General features: G+C 64.4%; 1 long non-coding RNA gene across 2 annotated transcripts; it reads left to right on the top strand.

Moving 5' to 3' along the window:
- The first annotated feature begins 506 nt into the window (after positions 1–506).
- LOC307112067 lies at positions 507–6,516 on the top strand. Of its 2 annotated transcripts, XR_013814670.1 has the most exons (4): positions 507–764; positions 984–3,534; positions 4,295–4,505; positions 5,508–6,516. It is a non-coding gene; the product is annotated as an uncharacterized lncRNA (long non-coding RNA). The 2 variants fall into 2 exon arrangements; XR_013814671.1 differs by having other exon boundaries at positions 507–3,534.
- The last annotated feature ends 2,013 nt before the right edge of the window (positions 6,517–8,529 follow it).

Raw genomic sequence — 8,529 nt, 5'->3', positions numbered from 1 at the left:
GGATGTTTCTCTCCCCGGACCCCCAGTCTGAAGTCAGTGCGGATGAACCCCGAGTGAGCGAGGCGGGTAGAGCGTCCGCCGGCCGGGCTCCCAGGCTGCGCCGCAACATTGTAGCGAGTGAGCGAGGCCGCAACATTGTAGCGAGAGAGCGAGGCCGCAACATTGTAGCGAGTGAGCGAGGCGGCAACATTGTAGCGAGTGAGCGAGACCGCAACATTGTGGCCAGTGAGCGCGGCGGCAACATTGTAGCGAGTGAGCGAGGCGGCAACATTGTAGCGAGTGAGCGAGGCGGCAACATTGTAGCGAGTGAGCGAGGCCGCAACATTGTAGCGAGTGAGCGAGGCGGCAACATTGTAGCGAGAGCCGGGAGGGACTGTTACTATGTTACCGTGTGAGGCCAGTTCCACAGGACGGACCAAGACGGGCGGCGGCCCAGCCCATGGCCCGAGGGCACAGCCAGCAGCACAGCCCGGCTGAGACCGGGTCTGGCTCAGGAGCGGACGGCAGCCCGCACGTGGCACACCCGCCCGCTGGCCCCGCTCAGAGCGCAGTGACCTGCTGACAAACGCAGTCGCTTTCCTTTGCCTCTTAGCTCAGAACCAGCGCTCCAACGTGCGCTCGCCTCCTGCTCGGAATTCTGCGCGAGAACGAATCGGAGCGGAGCGGCCGGCGGAGCCTCCAAACTGGGAAAAGGGGTTTTTGTTGGTTCAGGCCACGCGTTTGTGTGGCGGCCCTCGGCTCCTCCCACTGCTGCTAGCGAAATGGTGAGTCGAGTGGGAGGAGGGTCTTGAGGAAAAGCAGTGTTTTCAGGCAATAAAGCAAGTGAACGGGAGGTGCTTGAACACGCTGAGGGTGCGAGGCTGGGAGAGGGAAGGGGGAGCGATGAGTCCTGGGCCCAGAGGCGGGCTGGGGTGGGAAGAGGGAGGACGGAGGGTGAGGAGTGAGACCCACTCCGGGTTGACACGGTGATTGTTGGAGCCCAGGCGGGAGGGGCCGGGACTGGATGGAAATGAGGGCGAAGGCGAAGGCAAGTGCACGGGGCCCCGGGGACTCTGGAGCTGGGCCCGGCGCTCACAGGGGCGGAGTCACCTGCACAGGAAACGAGGGTCAGTCTTTCTACCTTGTTGCTCTGCCTCCATCTCTCACCCCCCCCCCCCCTCCCAGCACGGGCGTCAGCCTCACTGGGCAGGAGGGCAGGCCCGCGGCGGGGAGGCCGGGAGGCTCACGCAGGTGTGAGCGTCTCAGCAGCGCGGGGACGCTGTGCCCGGGCACATTTCCTCTCCGTCAGTTTTAGAAACTGTTTGAATCTGTTTCCTGAGCCCCCAGGAGCCCCTCGCACCTCGCTTTCCTGTCCTTCCTCCACCTGACCCCCGGCTGCGCCACATTCCGCTGGGACCCTCCCGCCGTCTGCCCCTGGTCGGCCTCCCCGGAGGCCTGACCCCTCATCCTCGCCAGCACCAGCCCCGCAGCCCCCTTCCAGGGACGCGGGGGGCGTCCAGGGCAGCTGCGGTCCCCTCGCCCACGGTCCTGGCCACTGCCGGCACCTGCCCCTCATCCCAGGAGGCCGGGCGAGCCGGGCCAGAGGGACCCAGGGTCAGACATCCTTCCGGGACATTCCCGCCAAACCGCGTGCGGTTTTGGTTCCGGGCGGGGTGACGGCTCCCGTGGCTCCCTTCAGCGTGGGTCACGGTTTGGGTCCGGCCGGGACCTGGAAGCGTTGCTTTAAAGAGACGGAGGCTCATTTCTCACGACGACGAGGCTGAACAGACACAGAGGTCACCCTCCGTCTGCGACCCCGCAGTCCATGCAAAAGGGCAAGTGATGACGCAGAGGGAGCCCGGCTGGGAGCTTGGGGTGAGCGTCGACCTAGGAACCAGGAGGTCAGGGCACAGGCCCGGGGTGCGGGCTCGATCCCCGGGGGGGCGGGCAGGAGGCAGCTGACGCATCATTCTCTCTTCATTGATCTCTCTCTCTCTCTCACTCTCTCTCACTTCCTCTGTGTGTGTATGTGGGTGTATGTGTGTGTGTGTGTGTGTGTGTATTTTAAAAAAGCTGAATTGCCCGCTCCCCTCACCCATGTATATCTTGCACAGGAAACACCCACACCACCCTCAGGGCTGGTCAGCCAAGAATGCCCCCCGCCCCGGGCCTGGCCACGGTCACCGCTGGAGGGCGCGGGGTCGGTCAGCAGCCACGGTGGCTCTCCCCCAGCACAGCTGTCCACAGCCCGCCCCGCCCCGCCCGCAGCCTGGAAACTCCCTGTAACTTTAAACAGGCCCGACTCCCAGCCACCCCTCCCTGCCCCCCCCCCCCAGGGCGCGGTGGGGCCGTGACTCAGCGGCGGGCCCTTATCTCTGGGCAGTGCCCCGGAAACAGCTGAGGCCGGGGAGCGCCGCGGGGGCCTCGGGTGCAGCTCTGGTTGGGGCGGTGGCTGGGAGGGTCCTGGGAAGCGATCCAGCTAAATGGGTCCCTTCCCTTCCGGCCGGGAGAGCACCCTGCTGCCATTCCACACGCGCCACGCACGCCCGGCTCGCCCCGCACAGCTGACGCCCTCCATGCGGAGCGCAGGCTGCGGCTGCCAGGCCCCGCCCGCGGCCCCGATGCCGGGAACGTCCTGGAAAGGAATGAATGAGGAGCCAGCGCCCTGGCCCCCCCCCCCCCCCCCCCCGTTACTCAGCCCTCACTTGGCAGTTCTGGGGTGTGGGCTGCGCTAACCCCTCCGTTTCTGGGTGCTTTCACTGCACGGGGCACGTCCAGGCCGTCCACGCGTGACCGGGACAGCCCGCCCGCAGCTGCTGCTCTTGGTGTCGCCCTCGGCCCGTCCTCCCCGCCCACCTCCTCAGAGCTCCCCGCGGTCCTGTCGCTGGCCACGCGCCCACGGGAGGAGCGGGCTGTGCCGTCAGACTCGGGGGATCTGGCTCGGCCCGGCCGCCACGGCCCCCCGCAGCCCGCCGCCTCTCCGAGCCTCACACTCGCAGGCGTGGCGCCAGGAGGCTGTGACCCACCGGCAGCTCTGACCTTGGTCTGACCTTGGTGAGGACAAGACGGGCGCAGGGCAGGTCCTGCTGTGGCTGCCGCGTCTCCCCCGGAGGCTGCAGGGCCTGAAGCCCAGCCCGCGCCTGGCTGTGCCCCCGGGCGCAGGGCGAGGCCGGGCGGGTGTGCTGTCTGACGAGAAGGAGCCCACGTGGGCTGCACCTGTTCTGAAAGGGGGTGAACAGAGCCCCGAGCCATTCGGGGCCCCCGGGCGGGATGGGTGCCCAACCGACGGCCTCGCTGCCGGTCCCCCCGCCGCCTGGTGCCCGCAAACCCTGCCGGTCAGTCTTCTCGTCCGTTAGTCCGACTCCTCCAAACGCCCGGCTCCCCGTCCAGCACCTTCCCGCCGGCCCCTGGCTCTCCCCAGCACCTCGCCGTCCCAGGACCCGAGAGAGTCTCGTCGCAGAGAGGCCGGGCCGGGGGCGGTGTGCACTGGCCCCACCGTCGCCACGCAGCCTGAGCTCTCGGCGCCGACTCTGAAGGCCCGGCCACTGCGCAGGAGTGAGTTGTGGGTTCGAGCTGACCCCGGACGGCCTCTGGTTGATTCTGGGTCGGCGGATGCTGAGCAGGTGCTTTCGAATTCCCCGTGTCAGCCCTCAGCCTCGCGCCCCCGTGTCTGCGTGCTCATTTAGAATCAGGGGCCCGATCCCAGCACAGCCTCTGGGTCCCCCCCACCGCCCCCCTTTCCTCCCCAGCCCATCCCTCTTTGGGGTTTTGGTTTTTTTCCAAACATCATGCTTCCCTGGCGTAGCTGTGTCATTTCTCCGGAACCCCGTGACCTTTCCCCCTTGGCTCCTGCTCTGCGGAGTTGGGCTCCAGCGTCACTTCCGTGAGGAGCCGCCCCCCGCCCCCGCACCCCCCGCACCCTCCGACCGCCCGTGTCTGGCGGAGCCTTCATCACCTGGTGCTCACCTCAGCCCTCTCCCCTGCGGGCTCTCCGGTGGGGTTTGGGGAGCATGTGCCCCCCTCAGGCCTCGCCGCAGAGAAGGTTGCGTTTGCATCACTTCTGCGTCCCCCGAGCTGCTCCCAGGGCCCCGCTCGCCCTGAGTCCTCGGTGTCTGCGGCCCCGAAGGGAGGATGTTCGCTGCCCGGCTCCCCACCCCACCCCCCGTCCTCCCCCGCGTGGCGGCTGGCCATGCACCCGGGCCGTGGCGGGCGTGTTTGCTGGGCTTTTCGAAGCCGGGGGCCTCTCAGAGGATGACAGTCTCGGAGCTGAAAGAGGTTTTCGGCATCAGCGCACCCCAAACCCCCCTCTTCCCAGACCCCCGGGCACGCGTTCCACTCAGGACCCGGCTGGCCGCTCGGCTTGTCCTGCACAGCGACCCACAGATGTCGGGGGGCTTCACCCAGAGGGGTCCTCAAGAGCCGTGTAGAACAAGAGGAAAACCACCCTGAAGAAACGTACCCACGTTTTAGAAGGAGCAGCTTCCAACCAAACAAGCAAACTGGGGGCCAGAACTTAGAACAAGCCGGTGAGATGGCTGTTTTGGCATCAGTGTCCGACCCCCCTCCCTCCCCTCTCCCCCTCCCCCTCCTCCCTCCCTCCTCCCTCCCCCTCCCCCCTTCTCCCTCCCCCTCCTCCTCCCTCCTCCCCCTCCCTCCCCCTCCCCCCTCCTCCCTCCCCCTCCCTCCTCCCTCCCCCTCCCTCCTCCCTCCCCCTCCCCCCTTCTCCCCTCCCCCTCCTCCTCCCTCCTCCCTCCTGGAACGGGATCGTGGCGTGAATGCCTGCCCGCCGGCTGGCTCAGACACCTGCGCTGATGCCTGACCCGGCCGGGCCCCACTTGCCTGGGGTACGATGTTCTCACCCTCGGGTCCCCCCACCTGTCTCATCGGCAAAACTCCACCTGGGGCGGCACATGCACCTCTGCTGCTTTGCAGAATCCCTGTGTCATCCATGTCCGTGTGGCCGGGGCCCGGTGCCACGTGGTGTCATCCATGTCCGTGTGGCCGGGGCCCGGTGCCACGTGGTGTCATCCATGTCCGTGTGGCCGGGGCCCGGTGCCACGTGGTGTCATCCATGTCCGTGTGGCCGGGACCCGGTGCCACGTGGTGTCATCCATGTCCGTGTGGCCGGGGCCCGGTGCCACGTGGTGTCATCCATGTCCGTGTGGCCGGGACCCGGTGCCACATGGTGTCATCCATGTCCGTGTGGCCGGGGCCCGGTGCCACGTGGGGTCATCCATGTCCGTGTGGCCGGGGCCCGGTGCCACGTGGTGTCATCCATGTCTGTGTGGCCGGGACCCGGTGCTGGGACATGATTGGATTCCCTGCATCTTCCATTTCTGGTCTAACTTACGGTCGGACAGCGCGTCCAGGGACCGAGGGCTGCAGGCGCGGCCCCTTCCTCGGGCGTCGGGAGCGTCCACTCCCCGGGCGGCGTGAGGGCCACAGACAAGGCTCCCGCCTCCGTCGCCCTTGGGCACCATGCTGCCCCTCGTGCCCTTGGCTCACGCCCTCCCTCCTCTGTGCCACAGGCCCCCGTGTCCCCGGCTGCAGCGGCGTGCCCGTCCCGGCCCGACTGCCCGGCTGTCTGGGAATGCCCGCCATCTGGGACGGATTAGCACACAGACCCTCCGCCTGTGCGACTCGCAGCCGCTTTCCGGGAATGGCTGCGAGGCGGGGAGGCCGCGGTGGGCCGTCCTGCCCGGGAACAGCGCACCATTGAGCGCCCAGACCAGACGTCTGCGTTCTCCGGGCGCTCGGCAGCCAATAAATCCGATGGAGCCTTTTACCCCGTGCGCCGCGGGGAGGCCGAGCGCCGCTTCTGCGCGGAGCTAATTGCGAGAGACTCGCCGAGCGCCAGAGACGTCAATGCGAGTGGCAAACACGGGCACATTTAAACGGAACCATATGCTGCGCTGAGAGAAAAAAAACAGAAACGAGCCCATCGCCCCACCTTCCCCTGAGCAGACACACGGCAAGGAGGCAGCCGGGTCACACGAGAGCCGTGGCCCCGTGACCGGGGGCAGCGCCGTGCGAACGCGTTCCCACCGGGACAGAGTGACCGGGGACGCCACGGCCTTGCACACGGGCCTGAGGCTGACGGCGTGCAGTCAGCACCTGGTCACGTCTTTCCGCCTCGCCAGGGCCCCGGGAGGGAGGGAGGGACGTGCGGTGCTGTTTGTGGTCGGTCGTGGCCTTCCGTGGACGTCCGCTGTGTCACTCAGAGTCACAGCCACAGGCTCGGCCGAGTCACCATCACCTGTCACATCCCCACCCCAGCCTCCTGCCTGAAGTGACTTACCTGGGGAAGCAGGAGAGAATGGAAGGGGGAGGGTTCCAAGATTTATTTAAAAAAAAACAACCTGTGCCTTTTGTCCTAATTGGTTTGGCTCAGTGGATAGAGCGTCGGCCTGCGGACTGAAGGGTCCCGGGTTCGATTCCGGTCAAGGACATGTACCTTGGTTGCGGGCACATCCCCAGTGGGGAGTGTGCAGGAGGCAGCTGATCGATGTTGCTCTCTCATCGATGTTTCTAACTCTCTATCCCTCTCCCTTCCTCTCTGTAAAAAATCAATAAAATACATTTTAAAAAAACAAAACCTGTGTCTTTCACTGGGGCATGAAGTCATCTTTACTTCAGTCAGCTCACGGGGCTCCCGCTGGCTCGCTGTCCCTGGGAAGCCTGGCTGATCCCTGTCGTCTCACCGTCGCATGTTGACGAGGGACGTAGGTGAGCGTGTTTAGGTGGCCGTAGGGAAAGCAGCCGATGTGACACTCCAGCTGATCACATCCAGGGCCTAAGGGATAGAGTTGCGTGGGATGAGACAATTCACTTAACATAAAAAGTGAACTGGTTTTTAGCAACATTTAGAAAAAATGCACTGTACATGGGGAATGAAGATGTGGGGGAAATACATACGTGAAGTTATTGCTAATGATTGAAAATTGCGTGACAATCAGGCAGATAATGCCAGCTAAGCCCCCAGCTCTCCTAGTTCGGGGGCAGCGAGGTCCTTATTCAGTCATGATAGACGTGGCCACGCCACGGGCTCAGCCGTGAGCGTTCGCGCATTTCCAACCATTTATCTTTATTTATTTTTAAATATTTTTTATTGATGTCAGAGAGGAAGGGAGAAAGAGAGAGAGAGAGAAACATCCATGATGAGAGAGAATCATGGATCGGCTGCCTCCTGCACGCCCCCCACTGGGGATCGAGCCCGCAACCTGGGCAGGTGCCTTTGATGGGAATCGAACCTGGGACCCTTCAGTGGGCAGAACGACGCTCTGTCCACTGAGCCACGCCGGCCAGGGCTCAGCATTTATTTTTAGAACAGAGGAGTCTTGTCCCTGTGACCACCTTCCTCCACCTGAGTGTCTTCAGCTGCGTGTCCCGCTCTCACTGACCAGGCCTGCCTGCCGTGGTGCCGGCCGGGCACACGGCCACCGCGCAACTCCGCCCGGCCCCCGGCCTGCAGACCCGGGACCCCGGGCTCCGGGGACGTGGGCGAGGGTGGCAGACGAGGCCGGTCTGTCAGCGAGGACTGGCCGGTTCCCACGCGTGAGGCGATGGATGCCAGAGACGTGGAGAAGGTTACCGACGGACACGCTGCCTCCTCGGGGAAGCGGCTCTCCAGTCTCCCCTGAAGCACCTGCGCAAAGAACGGGAGCTCCGCGGACCGGGCGGGCGGGCGAACCAGCGCCGCGCCTAAAGAACAGGTGCTGCCGCGCATGGGAATTCTCTCGTGACCACCAGACGGAAACCTCGCCCTCGGGTGGGCTGCGAGCAGACGGAGAGCGAGGCGGGAATCCTGGTTCGGTGGCGGGACGCGTTGTAGCGCGTTTTGTTCCCCCTCAGGATCGGCTCCCTCACTCCGTGTCTCTCCTGGCCGCCTCCTCAGGGTCAGGCTTCACTTCTGCCGAGGAGGACAGAAGCCGGGTGAGCCTGGGACACGGCGCCAAAAACACCAAGGAAACAGCCGTGCAGGTTTGCCTTCGATCGGAGTCGGGGCCGTCGTAGAGGCTGTGCACACGGCGGCCTGCGCACCGCCTTCGGGGTCACGGGAAGAGGGGGGCGTGTCCTCTGGCCTTAGAACCTTTTAAAACAGTAAAACCCTGTTGGTTATAGATACACTGAGTGGCCAGATCACAGTGATCTCTGAACACATAATAATCTGGCTGCTCAGTGTGTGTATATTTATATATTAGAGGCCCGGTGCATGAATTCGTGCATGGGTGGGGTCCAGCCAGCCTGCAGCCTGGCCAGGGGGAGGGGACATGGGCAGTTGGCCGGCCTGCCTGCTGGTTGAACTCCTGGTCGAGGGGACAATTTGCATATTAGCCTTTTATTCTATAGGATATACTAATCTGGCCACTCAGTGTATAAGAGCTATGAGGAAGGTGTAAAGCTGCTATCTATTTAGACACTGTCGTCAGCTATTAGAAACAGGAGTTTAAATGCCGTTTCTTCACTTTTAATCGTTGGAAATGGTGACATTCCTGGGCCGACAGTAGACCTCGATGGCATTAGCTAACAGCGTCCCCTGCCCCCTCGGAC

This window comes from Cnephaeus nilssonii (assembly GCF_951640355.1).
Source record: "Cnephaeus nilssonii genome assembly, chromosome: 15".
NCBI classification, from domain to species: Eukaryota; Metazoa; Chordata; class Mammalia; order Chiroptera; family Vespertilionidae; genus Cnephaeus; species Cnephaeus nilssonii.
The sequence above is the reverse complement of the archived record's forward strand: the minus strand, read 5'-3'. Positions and strand labels throughout refer to the sequence as shown.